A 21,821-nucleotide genomic window follows, 5' to 3' on the forward strand; every position below is an offset into this window, starting at 1 on the left:
TATTGATGACACATCTAAGCCTAAGCCAACTACTAATGACAATTCATCATTGCTAACGTCACTTAATAGTCTACTGATGACAAATCATCATTATTGGACCCTCCTAATTACACATCAAAAAACTGCTAATGACAATCCAATTATCGTTTTTCTTAATGACAAACCGTAATGTTGTTAGAAAATTGGCTAAAATAGAACCAATAAGTTAACTTGTTTTGACAATAACTTTTTATTTGGATGTCAGATTGAGACGTGGTTTGATGCATTGAAAAACTAACATGCTCAAATTTAATTCATTTTTTAAGTAAAAAACTAAACTTTGATAATTTTGGTTGTTAAAAATTTACTCAAATTTTTCTCTACCTAAAAAATAAGATTTTCAATGAACAAATCATCTTGTTTTGATATAACTTTTGACTTTGATACCGTATTGACTTGATTTTTAATTTGTTTAGAAGCTAAAATTCTCTAGTTTAATTTATCTTTTGGACAAAAATTATTGAGAATGTTGTTTTATAGGTAAAAAATAAAGTTAACATTAGAATAACTTTGAAGTGAACTAAAAGCACATATGATTCCCGACATCAAATGACTTGTCAAAATTGGGGTATCTACAAATACACACATCTTATTTAAAACATACAACATATATTAAACGTAAAAGAGGCAAGGAGAGTACAAGACTTGTTGAGGGATGAAGACTTCAAGGTTGGTTAGGCCACCGAGTGAAATGAAAAACAAAGGTAGAACAAGAAAACAAAAAGAAAACAAAAAGAAAACAAAAGAAAAATAGAAAAAAATCGAGCTTCTATCAAAATATATAATATATGAAAAAAAAACAAAAAATTGAGGGAAATCTTGATGATCTGAATTTTCCAATTGAATCACCCAAAAGATCAGGCATTTTTCCTTAGTAAAACACCATTTCAAAGGCTGAAATTTTGAAGAACAGAAAACGAGAAACCAGGTAAATATCGTGGTTTTTTTTGTCTAAACTTATGGTGATATATTGCGATACCTATATTTTTGCCTGTTTTTTGCGAAATTTATAGGTGGTGGACTGAGTGACGGAATACCGCGATAAATCGGCTATAAATAGCCGATATTGTTAGGATGGGCTTATCCTTCCGAGTCTGGTCCCTTTACCCTCTCTCCTCCTCAGCCCCCCTGTCCGCGCCGGTGAGTTTCCCGTCCAATTGGAGAAGCACCGACAGTGGTGTTAAGGACGCTCAGCCCTGATCTCTCTCTCTCTCTCTCTCTGTGGCGGTGGTGCCCGGTCGTTGAGGACGTGACTGTACCGGCAAGTCTCCAAAGACCACTCACCAGAATCTCTCTGACTGACTCTCTCAACTATCAAGTAAAGTATCAGAGATAAGGTAAGCCTGCCTCCTAAACTCTCTCTCTCGGCTTCTCGGCCACTCTTCCCCCTTTTCCTCTCAACCCTAACCTCCATCCGCTGCGTGCCCTAACCTCTCTCTCTGGCATCGTTCGACCGGCGTCGGCGCAGCTATATTTGGGTGGAGCCGTTGTGGAAACATACTGCCCTTCCTCCTGCCCATTTCTCCTCCTCGCCCCCTCCTTTGGGTCTTCTCTCTCTCTGGTGTGCTCTGCTGCTCCACCCACCGCTCGCCGGCACCACCTCGTCTGCGTTCAACTGGCCCGCAGCTGCTCGCTGGTGTGCCCTGCTGCCCCACCCACTGCTCGCCAGCACCACCTCATCGGCGTTCAACTAGCTTGCCCCCCTTCTTGCTGGAGTACCCTGCTGCTCACCCGCTGCTCGCCGGTGCCATCTCTTTGGCATTCAATCGGCCCACCTTCTGCTTGCTGTTGCACAGTGCGCAACCACCTGAACCTCCCATTTTTCCAGCCCTAGCCCCTTCTCCCCTTGTCCTCGCCCTTCTTCTCCCCCGTTTTGCCCTATCTGCACAGCCTACGGCCTCTCTCTCTCTCTCTCTCTCAGCCCCTATTGCTTTACCTTTCTCTTGGCAAGTTGGAGGGACAACGGACCCTGTTCATCTCGCGTTGGCGGTTTTGGGGATCAACGGAATGGGTTGCTTCTGCTGCTCCTTGAGCTTCTTCTCCTCGTCGTCTGGATGACCCTCTCCATCATTAGCTCATGCTCGCACTTCTAGTAGCGGGTGCCTCTCGCTCTCGCACTTCCAAGGGACGTAGATCTCTTTGACCCTGCACTTGTTGAGGGGGATGTGGAGGTGGGCAGCCTGGTCTCTGTAGGAGATAAGGACCCTGGCCTCCACCGTCTCTTTCTGAGTAGCAATCATCTTCTTCCACGATCCCTCCACCTCCATTTTGCAACTCACCTCTCTCTCACTCTCTCTTTATGCGCCCCTCGGTGGCCCGTTTCTGGGGCCTCGCTCCAGACAGCTCGTTGGGCTCAAACCAGCTAGCCCTTCATTTTATCCAAGTTGCTATCAATGATTGGGGGGCTGCCTTTGCTGTTCGCCGTGGGGTATTGACGTTGTACTCCCATTTAGGCTCAAATATAGATTTTTCTCTTTGCTTTTGGCGTTGTTGCGCTCTTGCCTTGTCGTGGGCTCACTTCTCATCTCGAACATTCAACATTTCCTGTGTGGGAGTAAGGTTGGAGCCTCTCGTCGCGTGCTCTGCGCAGGCAATACTGGTTCCGCCATTTTTCTTTTGTGTGCCATCGGTTCAGGTGGCGGAGAAGTCGTGGCGGCAGGTTCCCTCTTCTTGGAAGCATTACATCTACGCCCTTCGCTCTAGATCTCAGTTAAGCCTTGCCAAGCCGGGGGATTGGTGGTGTGTTGCTTGTTTCTCCCTGAATTTTCATAAGCGCCTTCACTGCCACAAGTGTGATTCCTTTTTTTTTATCTCGGTGTCATCCGGTCTAGATGCGCAGACGTTCTGCCTTCAATTCTCCGCTCTCGGCGGGGCCGTCTCTTCCTTCCCAAGCCCCTGTTGGGTTGGGGCGTTTTCATGCTCGCTGGAGTAATCTTCGGCCAATCTGACATCTATCTTTCTCGTTGTGGGTGCAAATCAGTGATTTTCAGCAGTCGACAGATTCTTTACTCGCGGTCAAGATTGAGTCTATCTGGGTCCCGGTCCGGCCGCTGCCCATTGCTAAGGTTTCTCAGTCTTCGTCTTTCCCTACCTCTTCTCTGGTGAAGAATATCTTCGTTCCAACCCGACTTCTCGATGCACGTGTCTCCCAGCCGTCGGTTGTTTCGCGCGGGTTTGGTTTTTTGGGCGCTCTTTTTCGAGTCTCTGTGGCGGCTCCTCCAGGTATGCTTGAATGCAGTGGGGAATCAGACCTTCATGATTTAGTGTCGTCGCTTGTGCTCTCTGGTATGGGCTCGCATGCCTATGCCCATGCATTGATTTTGCTAATGCATCTCATACGGTCAATTTGTCTCCTTGGTACCTGACACCTTTTTCATCCTTCTCCAGGACGTTGGCCGTTTCGCATGGGGATGACTCCATGCAGTCGGTCCCTTTCAATGATTTCTCTTCTCGGGACCTAACAATTTTTTCAACTCCTGGGCGGGGCCCTCAGCCTGCTTATTCTTGCCTGCCTTCCCAAGTCTCGTTGGTGACGCCTTATTCTACCGTCCTTCCTAATCCCTCTACCGGCATCTCCTTTATTCTCTTTCTCTTACTGGCGAGCGCTTCTCTTGGTCGAATAGGCGGTCGCGCCTATGTTGTTGGGTTCTGGACATGATATTTGTCACCCCTTCTTTGTTGGACCTCATCCCTGTCATTAAATGTGTCTTGCTTGCGCCCTCTATTTCTGACCATGGTCAGCTCATTACTCTTTGGGGGATGACTTCTCCTTCACCAAGCGTTTTGTTTTTGAGCAATGGTGGCTTCAGGAGTCAAATTTCAATTTAGTTATTTTGGCCTCTTGGTCTAAGCCTTCTGCCGAGCATTGGGTTGCTCTTCGGCTTATCAGCAAGCTTTCACGTCTTGCTAAGGATATCAGGGCCTAGATCCATAATTGCAATATTGTGAAATTTCAGCATTTGGATGCCTGAGAGCGTGAGCTTTCTGAATTATACCAGTCTATGTCTTCCCCTGATGCTTTTTTCTGAACCTCAACTTTTGAGTTTTCAGGCCAGGTCCATTGAGCTATCTGTGTTGTTGAATAACTGGAGAGTCAGGGATGAAATCCGTTGGAAGCAGCGATCTAGGGTGAATTTGCTCAAAGCCGGTGATGACAACACTAAATTTTTTCACTCCTATGTGTCCCATCGCCATCGGAGGAAGGCCATCCCTTCTATCTCCATTGAGGGTGTCTCTTTCTCTGATCAGCTTGTCAACTAGGCGCGCTATTTCAAGTCTATTTATGCCTCTTCAGTGGTTGCGGAGGGGAATATTGGGTTTGTCATGCTACGGGTGATCTCTCATGACCAAGTATGTGCTTTATAAAGAAGGTTCTCGGATGTTGAGATCCTTCGTGCTATCAAGGATCTGTCTGGTTGGAAAGCGTCTGGCTTTGATGGGTTTCATGTTGACTTTTTCAGGATTTTTTGGGATTCTGTCAAACCGGACGTGGTTAGCCTCTTCGATGAGTTTTATCACAATTCCAGACTGCCCTACCCTTTTCATTTAGCCATTATTTTGCTTATTCCTAAAGACGTCGATGCTTTAGATATCTCTCAGTTCTGCTCGATCTCGGTGACGAGTGCTCTTTACCGCATGATTGCCAAGGTTTTGGCAAACATGCTGAAATCGGTAGCTCAGCAGATCTTCTCGGACTCCTAGTTTGCCTTCATCCATAATAAGAGGGTTCATCATTCTTTTATCATGGCTACCGAGGTTGTGCACTCTTTGCATCTTTGCGGTCAACCTTCTTTCATTCTTAAATTAGATTTTCATAAGGTCTTTGACTCTGGACAATGGCTTTTTTTATTTCAAATGTCATCGAACTTCGGGTTTGGTCGTCGGTTCTCTGGGTGGGTTAGGAAACTAGTCTCAAATGCCCAGGCTATGCTGAATATCAATGACACTTTCAGGAAACAGTTCAAGCTGGAGCGGGGTCTGCGTTAAGGTTGCCCTCTTTCGCTTTTATTGTTCAATGTGGTCGCTGAGGGTTTTGTTGTGCTGCTTAAGCGGGACGCTGCCTGCAGTTTCATTGATCCCTTACCGGTCCAGGACTTCCATGCTCATGCTCTTATTTATGCTGATGATATGATCATTTTCGGTCGCGCTAGTGTTCAGCAAATGCTTCGGTTCAAGCTTATTCTTCATTTTTTTCTCTTTTTTCAGCCTTTCTCTCAATGAGCAAAAGTGTTCTCTTTCTATGTTCCACGTCCAACCCTCTATGTTAGCTGCTGGGATGAAAATTTTTAATTGTGTTATATCTGAGCTGCCTATGTTGTACTTGGGTTTGCCATTACAAGTTAAGCGCAAATTACTCTTATGGCAAGCTTCTTATCTCTCGTATGCTGGCCGCCTAACTTTAGTGAAACACGTTCTCTCGATCATTCCAGAATTCTTTATGTCTATGTTTTTTTATGCCTCTGGGTGTGGAGAAGCAGCTGACGCGTCTGTTGACAGGCTTCCTTTGGTCTGGGTGTCATCTCAAGGGTAAGCGCCACCTGGTTGGCTGACGTTCGGTGGTCTTGCCGCGTTCTATGGCCGGTTTAGGTGTTTCTGCCCCCAGACTCAAGAGTATTGCCCTGGTCTCTAAGCAATGCTGACTTGCTCATCAACCGGATAATCCTTGCGCTACTTTTCTTCTCTCTAAGTATGAGCCTCCTTCTCTCATTTCGGTTTTCCTCCGCTCGCGGCGTGGAGCATTTTTCCATTTGCGTAAATCATGGTTGTCGGCTTTAGCTTTCTTCAGCGACAATTTTGATGATCACGCCGATTTTGGTAACTGGGTGCATTGGGCTATTGCTTCTACCGGGAAGTTCCTGACTAGCAAAGTCTATAGATCGTTGCTTCTCCCGGTGGTGGCCTGGTTGCTCGAATCTGCGCTCTGGGCGAAGGGCCCTTCACCCTGTTCTTGGGTCCTGGCTTGGTTAATCTTGCACGATAAGGTCCAAACTCACTCTACCTTAAAGAGGTGGGGCTTCCAGCTTTTGAGCTGGTGTGTGCTTTCTCATGCTGTTGAAGAATCTTCGTTCTACCTCTTCTGGTCTTGCCCTACCTTTGTGGAGATCTTTCGTAGGACTTGGAGGCACCCGAAGGTCCTGGTTATGGAGGAGTCCTTTATGCTAGACTTCATCTTAGGTCCGGTCTGCCTTCACAGTGCAGTAAGCGGTGACGGTTAATCTGGAGGTTGTGGTTGTTTACTACTTGGTGGTTCATTTGGATGGCGCGCAATGATGCCCTTTTTCGGGAATCTCCGGTCGACATTAATTATCTTGCTCAAAAAATCCTAGTGGACGTTTACGCGATTCTGCGTATTCATCTTCCTGATATAACGTTTCTTCCTGCTGTCGCTCCGCTCTCTTCGGACTGTATTGGTTTTGCGGCCCCTGCGTGAGCCATATTTTTTTTTTGTTTGTTTGGCTCCTGCTTGTTTTGTTTTTGTTTTTCTGCCTTTGTTCTCTTTTGGGTTCAACTCTGTTGACCCTTTCTGTGGCTATGTTGAAATCCTGTTTCGGCTCTCTCTCTCTCTCTCTCTCTCTCTCTCTCTCTATATATATATATATATATATATATATATATATATATATATATATATATATATGTGTGTGTGTGTGTGTGTTTGTGGCCGAAAAAGGGGCTGTCTAGTACCCCCTGTTCATCTCGAATTTTTGGTGTTTGTCCTTGTCTACTTTTTTCCCTTCCAATAACAGATGGGTTTGTGATTTTGTGCATGTGTAATATGTGAGATCTGTCACTCTGTTGCAATTGTTTTGTTGCCATTGTAGATAAATTTGATTTTTTGCTAAGTGCTCGGTAGGCGTTATTAATCTGGTCGTTAGTCTTTCTTAATGGGACTAGTTTTTTGTGAAGTGTTTGGTTGGCTGTATTGCTGGGTTGATAGTCTTGCTTAGTGAATCTATCTTGTCAACCCTCAATGTGATTGCTGCAGTGATGAGTGAGCAGGCTCGAATGTGTCATCATCCTAGTTTTGCATGAATACTATTGGAAATTTAAACTTGCTATATGCTGCAATTATAGACCCCAACTGTTTGTGAAACGTTTAGAACATGGTGATCTTGATCTTTTGTTGGGCTATTTAATTACTGAAAGTTTTCTCCCAAGATTCTGTTCTATGATATTATGCATTTGAATGGAGGCTTGGGAGAAAACTTGGATGATACTTGGCAATTTCTTTATTGTTTATGATTGGTTTGTCACTTTATGTTATTTAACTTTGATATAATATGTAATTATAATGTATAGGTTTATTATTATTTTTTAGTAAACTAAATATGAAATTGTGACTGTCTCTAGTCATTGAATCAAGGTGGCCAATTCGATATCGAGTTCTGAGAATGTCGAACATGCCTTTCATAAAACTCATCTTATATCATCTTATCTTATGATCTTTTATTAAGCAGAACAATGATGAGGGTGTTTTATTCGCTTTCTTTGAGTAATCAGAGGTCAACTAAATGTTTTTAAGATAAGTGTCTTAAACACAAAGTATAAAAGCAAACAGCTTAATGGTAGACTGTTTTCTGTAAATAGCTGATAAATTAGGTGGTTTTTGTAAAGTACCTTTTTTAATTTATAAATCTATCTTGAGCAGGTTTTCCCTCTTCAATTGGAATTTTGATATCAGATAAATTTATTTAATCACTTCTATTAAGTCCCAGAAATCTGGTTGGGCTTACATTCCATGTCAAATCCCTATAGAGCTTTATTAAGTTCTCACAAATTGCACCCATCTAAGCTTTTCATGGTATTTTGGGTTACACCTATAGAAACAGTAACATGATATCAGATTTTTATGGTATTTTGGGTTACCATCTATAGAATCGGTAACATGATTTCCTGAAATGAGAGGACCCACTTTAACCAACAATTTCCATGAGTCAGATTTCTGAAAACATCATAACTAAAGAGAATTCCTTTTTCTACCAATTTTCCTTTTCAGCAAAGCACACCCTAAAATAAAGGCTTTTTCTTTTATATCCAGCCATCTATCCATCCATTAAAAGGACATTTGCATGTCTTAATATGACACAGAATGGTTCTAAAACCAAGGAGAGCATCCCTTGAGTGTACTCTCTGGTGGGCAGCGTTAACCTTAAGTTAATCTAGCAATAACTTATTAAACCCCTCATTTGTATGTCTCATAAATAGATTATTTTTCCTATATATTTATTTAAGTAATTATTTCATGTTTAATAAGTTTATCTTTATTATTTAAACATGTTCTCATAAAAAAAATAAAAGTCATCATTTGTTAATCAAAAGGCTACTTTTTTTGTTTCTGTTACTCCCATTCTATCACTGTTATCATCCTTCCTCTGTTGAAACCATCACCACCATCACTACCGCATTTTCATTTTCTGTCACCTACCATTTATCCTAGTATCTTCTTCTTCTTAGTTTTAAGTAGTTTGCAATCCAATCATTGATTTGCTTTTAAATGAAAAACAATTTTTATTTATAAAACATTTTCTTATTAATGCTTTCAAAAAAATAAAAACACATCCAAACAGGACCTAGAGAGCTAATCATCAATGAATAGAAACAACAATGTTGATTACAAATCTGAAAACCACAACGTAAAAAAATGTGGACTTATCATAGCTACCGAGAAAATGAGCTTTGCAAGTAAAAACCTTGTTGAAAGTTGTTATACATTCAAACATTCACCGACCGGATTCTTAAAAATTAACAGGGTCATTTATGTTTATGTATGGTGAATTCATATTTAGCTAGTTCAGGTTTCAGTTATTTCAGCTAAATGACTAACCTTTTAAGAAATTACTCAGGCGATTGCTTCTGTCAGCCAAAGCAAACAAGGGAGAGACGTGGACTAAGGTATGTCAGAGGAGAGAGAATGCAGGGATGGAGAGGAGCTCCAAGGAGGGGGCCCTCCCATCGTAAAGATTCAAAGTGTTGGACGTGCCATCAACATCCCTCCTCCACTCAAATTGGAAGTTGAAGAGTCCCCTGAGGGAATGAACCCTGGGAACATGTGGCAGGTCCACCTTCCCTTATCCCTTGATGCCCTTCTTTTTCTTTCTTGTGGTTCTAGAGCTACATCACTTTATTGGTTCTTTGCTTATAACCCTATGTCACATGGGTACTGGTAACCAGTGCGGGTACGACAGGAAAAATTTTAAAAATGTGGGTACAGGGACACGACTATATGTAATGTAAAAGAGAAAGAAGGGGTAAAATGATTTTTTTTTAAAATAAATGGGTGTTTTCCTTTTATTATAAAAGGGAAAGGGGTACTTTGTAACCCCCATTCCCACCGTCTCTCTCTCTCTCTCTCTATATATATATATATATATATATAAAAGCTTTAAATTTTCAAAATTTGAGTGATTTTTTTGTTGATCAAACCCTATAGATATGATCTACAATCATTATTTAGTGGAAAACAAGTTTTGGACTATGTCACGTGGGTGCGGCAAAAAAAAAATTATATATATATATATATATATATATATATATATATATAGATATATATATATATATATATATATATATATATATAGAGAGAGAGAGAGAGAGAGAGAGAGAGAGAGAGAGAGAGAGAGAGAGAGAGAGAGAGAGAAGGGGGGTTCGGGGTTCCCCCCCCCCCCCCCCCAAGATTTTTTTTTTAAATCCCGCAGCCCATTTCATTGGGAAAATAAAAAAAAATAAAAAATGGACCAACCCTGGGTGCGTTGACCGCACCCAGGGTCGGGTTGACCGCATTGGGTGACGCGGGTGCGGCAACCTGTCTGGCCGAATCCCTGTGACATAGGTTTTGGATCATGTGATTATGTCATACATGCAGGTTTTTTAAGATCTTCAAAATCAACGGCTCACAATGTACCAAAATTTCATGACTTAAAAAAACTTTTTTGATGTCCAACAAAAATAATCCAAAATACGATTCCTATAAAATAAATTGTCCTAAGTACATCTACAAGGAGGTAGAGGACCCATTACCCCTCTCTCTCTCTCTCTTTGTGTACGAAGAAGAAGAAAAAGAAATGAGGAGGTAGGTACCCCCCTCTCTCTCCCTCTCGTCCCCCCGCTCCCATATTAGAGAGAGATCAAACACCCCCCCAAAATGGGTCAGTTCAGGGTTGGACCCGACCCAACACTTACCTGGACCCGACCCACGACGTACCCATACCCATGTCCTGTCGCGTTGACACAAGTAACCTATATGGAGTGTGTGTAACATAGTTATAACCCAAGTTGTGGTTGTTTATAACTTTATATTCATTAAGGGCTGTTTTGTTATTGATTATGTGTGTGAACAAGCTTAATTGCTTTTTGGCCATTATTGTGAAGGGCAGGACAAGCCTTGAGGGAAAAAAGGCCAATTATGTGAATGGAACTTTTATAGTCACTTCCCCACATGACCTTATTAAGTGTCGGTCCTCCTTTAGCAGGGCGAATTTGGAATTCCTGGGAAGAGGAAGAAGCAGATAGAGCACAAGCCTCCTCTTTTTGTCCGTTGTGTGCTGATGCGGCTTGACGAGACAAGAAGAGGAAGAAAAGAAATGAAAATACCAAGGTTGCCTGACTAGGAAGCAGAAGCGGGAAAATATACAGGAAGCGAAAGCGAGAAGCGGGGCATTTGAAAATTTATAAAAAGCGAGAAACAAGGAATAAAAAAGAAAGCCATAAGAGAATTGAATGAGAATGCAAATAAAAAACTAAAATAAAATGACTATTCTTAAATTTCATCACTTTTTTAGGTTAAGAATTATTTTTTTGTCAAAATCTAAAAAAGGTGACTACTAATTTAGAGAAAGCATATGAGAAGTAAGTGGGAAGTGTGAGAGAAAGCACATAAGAAATATGAAAAGAAGCGTAAAAGAACATAGAAGAAGCATGTGGGAGAATCTAAATTCCCATAAACTTTCATAAGTGAGGAGTATCGTGCTTCCGAAGCGAGTTTTCAGAAAGCACACTTTCCACCTATCTAAGAAGCTTCCAGTAACTCTGGAAAATACGACCAGAACACATTAAAATATGCTGATTCGGACTCGGTGTACCATATTTCACTATTATCGTACTATAGTGTAGCCATTCCATTTCAAAAAGGACCAAACTTTGTATTCATCATTTTGATCGATTTTTTGCAAAAGAAAAAAGGCAGAGTAGATTTGGCTCGGCTTGGCACCCTTGTAAGAGTTTTATAAATAATATGTAGTTTGTAGATAATATTGAAAAAACTTTCTTATTAAAACTTCAAGCGAAGGAAACACCCTTTTTAGGTTCGTTATAGTTATCACCACCCCCTAGGAGACAAAGGAGGAGTATCTCGAAGAGAAATCCTTCTTTTCAGAATGCAATGCACATCTATTTTTTGTGGACTTCTCTGCTCAATCTGTCAATCAACCTTTCTTTTCTTTCACAATGCATTTTATCCTCTATTAAGGGAAGTTCTAGGCGATCCACAAGATCCAAGAACCCTGTGCTCTCAATTCGAGAAGATACCAAACACACACTAAAGACTACGAATTAGAATGCGGTATTGAAGTCACAACAACTCCTGGTGCAACAAGAAACACCTGCAGGCAGGCTCCACTCTAGTTTAGGATGGAAGATCACCCCTTGATTGGCGTCTTTTGTTCCCCCAGCCCCTTCTTGGCTCCTCCACTTTTCCACTAATCGATCTAGTGGCCGGCTTCCTCATCGTCGCTATCCTCGAAGTCAGTCTGAACTCGAGTGAAAAGAAGAACCTCACTCCTTCCTTTCAGTCATGAACGTTGCGGGTTGACTGTGGGCTTAGATGTTAATAGGTCTGAGACTAGAACCAAGGAAAGAGAAACTACGTATTGGAAACTTTCACAGTAGGCCCTGTTGCAATCGTCTTCTATTGTTTGTCCATTTTTGGAATCAACAAAGCCCCTTCTCGAGACAATCTTTCTTAGTCCCTTTGCTTTCTTCTTTTTGATGCCAAAAATCGTCTTCTGTGATATCATGAAGAAATTGTCTGCTTTGTCTTACCTCTATTACTATAGATAGAGTCTCTGGGAAGGAGGTCGATCAACAATAAGAATATCCTTATTCTTTGCTCTCCTAGAGTAATATACGCCTGCTACTGATCGAGATAGCAAGTTGCTCAACTGATAGGAAGTCGGTCAGGAACCTCCAAAAAATTCTCCAAGGACATCCTTTGTGATGTTAGAAAGCCCCATTTTTTCTTTCTTCAAGAAAAGAAAGATGGAGAAAAAAAAGAAAAAATCCTATAACCACTTTCTTTGTTGAGGTTTTCCAAGCAACCTTGGGCTCGTTAAGATTGATGCTTGTGACAGATTTTTCCATCAGATGTAACCATAGCAAGGATTATGGTAGGGATTGTTGCTGTGGAAGAAAGGCACCGCTTCTCTTATTCAAAAGGCACTACTGAAAGACTATGGATGTCAAGGCGTGAAACTCTTGCTTGTTGGATGCTTTCCAGTGGTAGTTGCGTCAAGCAGCATGAGCACTAACCTGATCTAAGGAAAGAGGCAACATAAGTGGAAGACATTACTCAACCTAGTTCGAGCTTGCTTCTCTTAGTCTCACCCATGCACATTCTCCATAACCATGGGCTTTAGCCTATTGAAAACCAAGCTTGCTTCCCTAACCACTCTAAGTCTTTTGAAGTGCGCATTGACGCATCTGACTTTGCTATTGGCGGTGTTTTGATGTCGGAAGGTCGTTCAGATCCCTACCACATGTTCAATCTTTTTTTAGCGGTTTCCCCATCGAGTCGACAGTCCGTCCGCTATTGCTTGTATCCCTCGTTGGGACAGAGAGATAAAAGAATAATAATGTTCGGTATCGAATCCCATGAAAAAGGTCTATGGATAGGAGATTGCATGGATGGTAGTAACTAGTATGGAAAGGTCGATCATGCAAGTGTGATCCTCTTTCACGAAAGGAAGTAGGTGTCAAAGCTCCCACTTTTGTGCCTTGGCAAATCATAATGTGACAAAAGAAACCGGAACGACTACAGACTACTTACTGAAGTTGGAGTATCAATCGCCGTCTCCTGCAGTCTTTGGCTCGTTCTCTCTGGGTCATGCCCTGTGCTATTTGTTCTCAAATTTCTTTTGTGGGGGCATAAAAGGGTGCTAAGCTACCACTCCACATTTGTATAGTTGCTCAAACCTGTTCCAATGTGATCCACAAGAAATCTATCCAACGATTTTTTAGACATCAATGATGCTATGTCACATGGATACGGATGAGGGTGTGGGACGCGATGTGGATATGCCTAGTATGATATGATAATTTTAAAAAATTAGGACATGGGGACACGTCCGTACACACACAAAAGTATACGTGTGTGAGTGTGCATAAAACAACAATTTAAAATCACTATATTTAGAAATATCAAATAATGAAACTAAGTTGAAATTAAATTGTAATATAATTGATGACAAATTTCTAAAGAAAAATAACTCGAGTGAATATGAAATAAGTAAACAAGATCATACAATAAAATAGTTAAAGTTAATGACACTGTTGACTGTGTGAAACTGGTTTGAATATGTTGATGAAGTGTCGTATCATGTCCCTGAAGTGTCCAAGTGTCATGTCGGTTCAGTACAGGATATGCATGCTAAGTGAAGTGTTTGTGTGACATAGGAATGAAGTTAACACATGCTACAAGTTGGCCTTAAAAGAGGTTAGAGGGCCACCTGCATAGTATAAAAGTAAACAGTCAAATAACTAAGGAACAGGTTTTGTAAAAGCCAAGTTGCTCTTGATCAATTCGCTTAACTATCATCAATTAGTTCCACTTAATGATTCTGTGGTATTTTGAGGATTCCCTGATTGATGTTTGCAATCAAATTTCTAATCATAACCAATACACAAAACTGGAATAGGAAAATATAAGATCTCAAAAGAATCATAATCTCGTCTCTATAACTTCAAGATTAAAGGGGTGATCAGTCAATAAGATAGATTCCAATCTAACTTAAAGATTGGACTTCATAATTGGAACCTAGGAAACCAATCAAAATAAAAAGCATGAATAACTTGGACATGTTGAGTTTAGTTCACAATCGATGCTGAGAAACAAACAAAAAAAATTCAAAGCAGATTGTTTGGGGAGTGGATTGATCAAGGCGGTGGAGCACTTCGTAGGGTGATGGCCCAGGAAATTGTGGTGGTCAGAGACAAGGAAGAGGTAAGTGGAGGATATACTTGTATGAATTTGGGTGACTTCTTTTGGAAGATGATACTGCTAGAACCTAAGTTTCTTGCAATCTCCCCAAAGGTTAGATGAATAAGAATAATTATGGAAGTAAGTTTTTTTCTTTGTTTCAGCAAAAGGAATGCCCCAAGCAATCCTCCTCTTGGGCATCCAAGTGTACTAGTGCCATGGGTTTGGTATTTTAGCATTGTTACATCAATGCTAGACATATGCAATAGTAATGACAAAATACAAATTACTGATACTGATATTTTATAACGCAACTTGATCACGCTTCCTTGCAACTACCCTACTTTTTTTTCTTGATGCTTAACGTTAGCACCTCATTAAATTTTCTAATATTCAACCTTTGTTCGACTAAAGTGTTTATCTATTCAAATATACTTTATTTTTACCCTATGTCACACGGACTCTTCTAACAGGGCACCACACCCGCGTCGCACCCACACCCAGGCGGGTGCAACACTTGGACACAACTTCCTTTGTGTTAGGTGAAGTCAACCACACTGAGGTCCATTTCTATCCAAAAGTAGATTCAATTAACCCTAATCAAAGTCCATTCTTATTTATATTATATATATAAATACATAAATGCACACAAATACACTTAGTGTTAACTTTAAAACTGTTAAAAATTATATATATATATATCCTCCCTGCACACCTGCACCTAAGTTTTTTTAAAGTGCCGCATCGCCGCATCTGCACCCGTACCCACACCCGCACCTATGTGACATTTTTTACCATGTTGTGGCAATTTTGCTGTCACAATTACAAGATAAATGTTTTCATCCACTGATAAATACATGTAACAACATGTCTAACCCAGGGTATCTCAGTTGAGATTGTAGCCATAGTTTGGTATCTGATTTTGGTGCTTGATTAGCAGTTCTTCTTTACTCTGACTTGACCAGATGAATGAGATTCAGGATATAAGTAATTCTTGCTAGTTTAATTTTGAGTTAAGGGAGTACTTGCACAATTGACATAAAAAAAACAACTAAATCAAGTTGTACATTGGGCGATGAAACTGTAGGGACATTTGTAATAGAACCATCTAAAATGTACTTGACTATTTATCAGAGAACACATTGTGACACATGATCAGGGACATTGGATTGCACAAATTAGACTTTAATATCTTTCCATGAAGTTGTAGTAGACGTCGTCTCCATTAATTAAGCTTACTTATAGCAGACACAGAATTAGTTTATGTTAAACCATATCTACCTGTCTCAACAAATCCAGGGCATGTTTTATGTTGAGACACCACCAGTTTATCTTCTTGTCAGTCTATCTCAGATTCAAGAAAATATCATGGTTGTCCTATGTCTTTCTTAGACATTTGATTAAGAATGACCTTAAGCTTTGTGATCCAATTGATGTTATTACCAAAGTGTCATCAATAAATCTACTAGACAGAAAACAAAACATTCTAACATCAAGTTGTATAGAAGGGATCATCGCCTCTATAACGAGGGGTGGTTGTGGTTTGGGAGACCAATTAACAACCTTAACTCTATCAAACAAGATGGGTTTTACACATAGCCACAAATATCGATTAAGGTATTTTCCTAGAGAGGTTTTTATTGGGAATTGTTTTGAAAAGTGTTTTTTCTCAAAAAAATCTTGGATGATTTAAAAAAAAATTAAAATGTAAAGAAAAATTAAAAAGTATAAGAATATTTTTTATTGTGAAAACATGAAAGAAACGATTAGAAAACGTTTTATGAAAATAAAATAAACAAAAAATCTGGAAAATCATATTTTTTAAGTATATAGAGTAAGATTTTGTTAAAGTATTGGGAAATTATCGTTATAGTGTCTCAATAATATCACAATATTTTCTATATAGTCCATACTTTGAAAATATCGTGATATATATCCTTTAATATCAGTTGACATGTATTTCTCTTAAATATTGTGATATTTTCAAAATAATGGCAATATTTGTGGCTATGGTTTTCTATATAGTCAAAAGCTCCGACTAGTCTGCCTAGTCGGTCTAGGCATAAGCAAAACACTTAGGCTTTGCAATGCCTTGGAAGGTACCCTAAAAGGTACCAATTTTGTTATAGGCACCGACTAAGGCACCTAGTAAGTTGCCCCCAGCTAGGCACAAGGGCAGTTTAGTCATTTGTTATTATTATATATTCTGTTATTTTTTTTGTATATATATAATTATATATGTGTGTTTGTGTGATTTGTTCTGTGAAATGATGAAAACATGCTTATAGATATATATCTGTGTGTGTTACTTCGCTGTTGGGATTTTTTTCTGTGAAACATTGAAAGCATGCACACTTAATTTTAACTGATTATGTTATCTATCTATCTATCTATCTATATATATATGTGTGTGTGTGTGCTACTTTGTTTCTGATGAATTTTTCTATAAAAGCCTGAAAGCATGTTTAGTATTATGGATTATGTAATATGTTATCTATATATGTATCTGTATTGTGCTTCTGTGAAAGGCTGAAAGCATATTTTTTTTATTATACTGAATATGTTATGAATAATTGAGTGTGTGTATATATATATATATATATATATATATATATATATATATATATATACACACACGTGTGTGTGTGTGTACAATTATATATATGTATATTAATATATTTTGTGAAAGCATGTGCAATTTTGTACTTATGTGATGAAAACATCTTATTAGTAAAAGAATTAAACATATTTTTATGTATATTTTGTATACTTTTTTATATTCTAATTGGGGTACCAACTAGTCTGACTAGTCCCGCCTAGTCCTCTACTAGCCCTTTTAGGGGTCTACTGACTAGTCACCGCCTAACGCTTTTGACTACATAGATGGTTTTACATAATTAACTTGATTGTACGGAATGTCGGAATCCAATATGGTGTATAAACAGAACTTTTTTATTCTAATGAATTGATAGTTATAATCTTTTCTATAAGTCAAGCCCCCCTGGATCCTCGGAGCAAAGATTTACAGCCCTTCCTTTAGAAGATAATTGTTATTAAGCCTTGCTTCTTCAGAATAGCTGTATTCCCGTGATCATTCCATTTTTTCCCCATGTAGGAAAAATTAAAGGAACAGAATCAAGACCATGCTCAAGTGGATTGCTTTTGACTATGCGTTCTCAGTTCCTTGAGAGATGACCTACTAACAAGGTCTCCTTTGTTTGCTACATCTTTTCCTCTTTGATCTATCATATCTGTTTGGGAGCCTTTTTCTGTTATTTAAAAACCAACAATAGGCGTGTTCACTGGTCCCTCTGAGGATGTCTTGTAGCTTCGTGGCTGCAATCTCTCTTTAGAGCCCTTCTCCAGTGCGTTAAATGATCAGCATGAAAACTTCACCAAGAGCAGTGATCTAAGTATGACCACATATCCCATCATGATCATTGAATAATCTAGTAATCCACTTTACTACGTGAAAAATCAAACTTCTTTACAACTTGGCTAAACGTATCAAAGGACCTAGATGCTTGCTTATATAAATGACTTAAGTCAAAATACAGATACCTTGATGGTAAGCAATTGGTTGCTCCTTACAAACTTCTTCATATTGGTGACAGTGTAGGAATGAATTGTTTACGTCAGGATGGATTTGGCTCCCACCAAATTGTACTGCTAGTGAAGAACCATCCTTACGGTTATCACTTGAACAATTAGGCTAAAGACTTAACAAATCCCTAGCCAGCAACCCATATGCATCTTTTTGACCATAAGTTGAGTGTTGTACCTTTGACTTTGAGTGCTTCCATTAAGCTTACACCCTTTCATGCTTGTTAGACTTCTCTACACTTTGTGCCAACCACATTTTCATTCAGGGGTCTGTTTACATGTTTCCATGTGTCATATTACATTAAAGCTGCCATTTCATCATTGGCAGCTTCTAACCAACTGGGATAGCTTGATAATGAAACCTTGGTTGAATAACTCAATTCAAGTCAAGAACAAATAGTTGAAATTAGAATCCGAAGATGTGATAACTGACCCATCAATCAACAACATTATTTTCATGGGTCTTCGAACTTGTGTGACAAAAAATTCTAATGACTTGCGGGATATTGTGGTCTTGACTGGAGGAGTCATTTTCGTGAAGAGGTGAACGGTGGTTGTAAAGGTGGCTTGTGTATATGATTGAGATATTGATTATAGTTATGCCATATATGGCTGCTACACTGTCACCAATATTGCCAATATATTGAAAATATCACAATATTATTGGCTATTTCAAGGTAATATCGAGAATATATCGAGATATTTTCAATATGTCAGCAAATTATGTTTATAGTGATAATATCGCAATAAATAGGAAAAGAAAAATGGGAAGGAAGGAAAAAATGACTGTAATGCACCTGTATGCATACCTATAGATGGCTGCAACAATGACTGTAATGCTGACTGAATATGACATGCTTGTGCTAGCATGAATTTCAACTTAGGGTGCGCTTCTGAAATGAATGAGAATCATCAAATTTAGGTTTGATTGCTCAAGTTTTGCCTGAAGGAAATATGTCTGTGCACATTGGAAAAATCCTATGGAGTATTTCTATTATCGTCAGCCATTGTCTTTTAGGAATTTTGATTTTGACCAGACCTCAATATAGCAGCTGAATAGTCTGAATTGGGACTTTGTTCTGGCCCTGGCTGACGAAATTTAGGCTCTACATCATTTTTTATGTGAGGTGGAGGTGCTGAAGTAGGAGCTCTTCAATATGATGTTTTGAACTAGAAACAACCGAGTTGTTGGTGATAGCACTATGGTACTCTAGAACAAGTTTGGCTTTTGGTTATAACAGTCAACAAGACTAATAAATTTGCATATCCTGGCATTTATGGCAAGCTTAGCTTGCAACGTTTTATAAACATGAAAAATGTATAAGCAACCAACAGTTTCCAGATGAGACAAGTCAGCCAACTTTGATATAGCAGAGTGTAGGGTCTATCTTCTTTTAACACTCTTGATGGCATCTAGTTAGATAAATAATTGTGTGGAGTGTTTGGCTTCAAAAATCATCTCTTGGATTTGCAAGATATGTCATCAGAAGAGCTGTCTCTATGATATGTCTATTTGTTCACTAGGCTTCATTCTGCCCCGGAGTCTTAGGACAAGAATTCTCATGCATAATACCATTATCTAGGAGGTATATAAGGACAAGCATTTATCGTAACCATTATGAGTTTAATATGCAAGAAATTTTCATGAAAATATTTGTTTAAAAATAGGCCTTGAAATGCTAGAAAGTGGAGAAAACTTGGGTCATATATTGCCAGAAAGAAATCCATTTAAATATAGTAAAGTCACCCAAGCTAACCCTCCCTGTTGAGAGGGAAGGGTTGGGTATCAAGAAGTTGTCGCTATTTAACAAGGTGGTGGTGTCCAGATAGTTGGAGGACATCCACACGAAGGAAAAAATCTGGATAGAAACAACTGAGTTGGTAATACCACTATTCAATTTCAACTTCATTTCCTTTTGTGTCAAATATTTTCAATGCTCACAATGTCATGATGTTAAAACCTTGATTCAATTATGACTGTCAACAAAACCAGCAAATCTGCATGTCCTGGCATTCGTGGCAAAGTGATCTCCCAAAGTTTTATAAACATGAAAAATGCATAAGCAACCGACAGTTTTTAGATTATAGTAGTCAGCTGACTTTGGTATAGCATGAAGCAGGGTCTACTCTATCTAAGACTTCTAATGGCATCTGGCTGATTAGATAGATGATTGTATAGTGTCTCCCTGGTTTGCAAGATGCATCATCATAAGAGCTTTCTATGATATGTTCATTTGGCTTCATTCTGCTTTTGAGTCTTAGGACAAGAATTCTCACGCACAACACCATTATCTAGGAGGCATATAAGGACAATCCAAGTGCTCCATTGCATCCAGGATCAAAAGTGGAACACTAAGCAAGGGCGCAGGGAGGTGAGGGCGACTAGCTCCCATTCCCGTTTCCTGTTCTGGTCCAACGAGGATGCTGCCCTTCTCTGGTTATGGAAGGAATATAATGCACTCTAATCGCATTGGCACTAAGCAAGGGTGCAGGGAGGTGAGGGTGACTAGCTCCCATTCCCGTTTCCTGTTCTGGTCCAACGAGGATGCTGCCCTTCTCTGGTTATGGAAGGAGTATAATGCACTCTAATCGCACTGGCACTAAGAGGTCTGTGAAGCGACACCTGCTCCACATTGATTTGAAAGCCTTCAGAACCTTCACTTGACTTAACAAGGCCTTTGGAACTGGACTCTCCATCTCCATCTTGATGGATTTTTGGAAGAAAAGGAAAGCATCTGTGCATTTCGAATCCTCCTGTCTGTTATTTTTTGAGTTCTACCCGTTTGCACTTGACAGGCATTGACCATAACCATTATAAATTATGCAAGAATCTTTCATAAAAAAATTTGTTTCAAACATAAGCCTTGAAATGCAAGAAAGTGGAGAAAACTTGTATGTTTGCTTTGGTCACGAGTGGGGATGAACAATCACAGCTGAGAAATAAAAGCTGCCAGACTTTCACAAGATTAAGGTGCAAACAATCACAGCTGACAATCACAATCACAAGCACAAGCTGTACTTTTCTCATGTTTCACTAACCGCAGGATCTTTAGAAAATCCAAGAATCACAAGGCGCATTACAAACATGCCCTTGGATCTTATATTTTGAGAAAGAATCCTATGTAAATAAAGCCACCCACATAATATAGAAAACTTGCTTGCATCGTATGCCTGGAACAGTGTTGCCTCTGCACATGTAACGTGCAAGAGAGAGAGAGAGAGAGAGAGAGAGAGATTCTTTTCAGATTGGCTTCTGCGCTCTTAATGCATAAGCTCAATTCTGTTGTTTAATATCAGTTCTAAGCCTGTGAAACATCTTGTTTATTGTTGACCAGGTTTATGCTCTTGGAGGTTTCCTGGTTCTGCGGTGGATATGGGCCCGGTGGAGGGAGAGAAAAGCCAAGGGAGACTCCTCAGGAGGAACATCTGCTTAGGATGCCAATGCCAGCCCACCATAGTTGTAGTAGTTTTAAAGCACAAGTAAACCAAATTGGGGGTGGTTGAAGCAAGTGCTACCCTGATCTTATTTTCTTTTTCAACTATTACAAGTTTTTGCTTGATAATTTTGATATACTGCTTGCAAATTCTAACTGTTACAAGGTTCGAGGAATATATGGATTCGGATATCGCTTATGGAATTTTCATACTCAGGTTCAGACCGAGTTCCAAATAACATCAAGTTTTTAATGTAAAAAAAAAAATCGTTTCACTGGATCTGATTTATGTTGTCCGTGTCTAGATCTGGGTCTAGTTTTCCTGTGGTGGATCCAGCCAGACTCTGTACCAGCACTTGAGAGCTAAGCCTGTGCTGGACCCACTCAGTTCCAGTATGAGACTCAAGTTTGACAGCAAGTCCCCAGTCCTGACTCATGAGGGTTGGGTTTTTTTCGCTCCCCCCCCCCCCCCCCCCCCTCAGGTTCCTCCAGTCAAAATATCGTATACAGTCTCTCTCTCTCTCATCAAGATCGAAAGTTATTCCCATAGAAATTTG

The 21,821-nt window shown here is 39.8% G+C and overlaps 1 long non-coding RNA gene and 1 pseudogene across 1 annotated transcript; one reads left to right on the top strand and one right to left on the bottom strand.

Annotated features, from left to right (window-relative positions):
* Window positions 1-1,120: 1,120 nt before the first annotated feature.
* On the top strand, window positions 1,121-21,467 carry LOC149831182 (uncharacterized). Its single transcript, XR_016433266.1, has 3 exons — window positions 1,121-1,376; window positions 8,883-9,095; window positions 21,166-21,467. It is a non-coding gene; the product is annotated as an uncharacterized LOC149831182 (long non-coding RNA).
* Window positions 1,428-2,942, bottom strand: LOC149831183 (NADH dehydrogenase [ubiquinone] 1 beta subcomplex subunit 7 pseudogene; annotated as a pseudogene).
* Window positions 21,468-21,821: the final 354 nt, after the last annotated feature.

This window comes from Nuphar pumila, chromosome 7 (assembly GCF_984573655.1).
Source record: "Nuphar pumila chromosome 7, dmNupPumi1.hap1.1, whole genome shotgun sequence".
Taxonomy (NCBI): domain Eukaryota; kingdom Viridiplantae; phylum Streptophyta; class Magnoliopsida; order Nymphaeales; family Nymphaeaceae; genus Nuphar; species Nuphar pumila.